The following is a 1,121-nucleotide window of genomic DNA, read 5'->3' on the forward strand; positions in this document are numbered from 1 at the left end:
CTCCACGGTGCAGACAGGCTGTGCACGTCGTCTAGACGTAGACAGAAGAGACAGAAGTGGCGGTAGACAGACATAGTCGAAGGCAGTGGACTTCAGCATCTGTAGCTTGACTCGCAGGCCCCGTGTCGGTATTGTAAGTGCGTTCTGGGCACGGTAGGGTGTCTGTAGGTATGGCGGTGTGGTCCACACACGCGTCCCACTGTCTACACGACTCCGAAACGACGCCCGAACACGGCCAAACAGTCTGCAATACCGGTCTGGACACTGCAATGGTGTTGCCACCTTTTTCGCGCGAAAAAGTCGTGTCGCCAAAAATGGAAGTCTCCGACGGGACTCGAACCCGCAATCTCCCGCTTCGTAGGCGGATGCCTTATCCATTGGGCCACGGGGACGCTTCTGACAGGGTACCTCCGCCACAAAGTCCCAACTTTGGGAAAATAACTGCCCCAAAGATTACAGGTCAATTTGACTCGATCTGCCGACGCAAGCGGCCGTACAGCAGTCCTGGCATGTCATTCGACCCATGTCAGGTCATATTGACCGACAAGCGTTGCCTGCAGCAGGCTTTGAAACCCCGGTCTGTTGGCCATACTGGAGGCAAGGTGATAGAGGCGATGATCAAGTCGGCGGCAGTGGCTGAAGGCTGACAGGGGTTGAAGGTGACGTGGTGGGTGGTGTGGGCGTACGAAATGGTGTAGACACTGCTCCACGGTGCAGACAGGCTGTGCACGTCGTCTAGACGTAGACAGAAGAGACAGAAGTGGCGGTAGACAGACATAGTCGAAGGCAGTGGACTTCAGCATCTGTAGCTTGACTCGCAGGCCCCGTGTCGGTATTGTAAGTGCGTTCTGGGCACGGTAGGGTGTCTGTAGGTATGGCGGTGTGGTCCACACACGCGTCCCACTGTCTACACGACTCCGAAACGACGCCCGAACACGGCCAAACAGTCTGCAATACCGGTCTGGACACTGCAATGGTGTTGCCACCTTTTTCGCGCGAAAAAGTCGTGTCGCCAAAAAAGGAAGTCTCCGACGGGACTCGAACCCGCAATCTCCCGCTTCGTAGGCGGATGCCTTATCCATTGGGCCACGGGGACGCTTCTGACAGGGTACCTCCGCCAC

The 1,121-nt window shown here is 56.7% G+C and overlaps 2 non-coding genes across 2 annotated transcripts; both read right to left on the bottom strand.

The window, feature by feature from the left end:
• Window positions 1-319: 319 nt before the first annotated feature.
• On the bottom strand, window positions 320-392 carry PHYSODRAFT_t201. Its single transcript has one exon. It is a non-coding gene; the product is annotated as a tRNA-Arg (tRNA).
• A 631-nt stretch (window positions 393-1,023) lies between these two features.
• PHYSODRAFT_t200 lies at window positions 1,024-1,096 on the bottom strand. Its single transcript has one exon. It is a non-coding gene; the product is annotated as a tRNA-Arg (tRNA).
• Window positions 1,097-1,121: the final 25 nt, after the last annotated feature.

Source organism: Phytophthora sojae, assembly GCF_000149755.1.
Source record: "Phytophthora sojae unplaced genomic scaffold PHYSOscaffold_1, whole genome shotgun sequence".
NCBI lineage: Eukaryota > Oomycota > Peronosporomycetes > Peronosporales > Peronosporaceae > Phytophthora > Phytophthora sojae.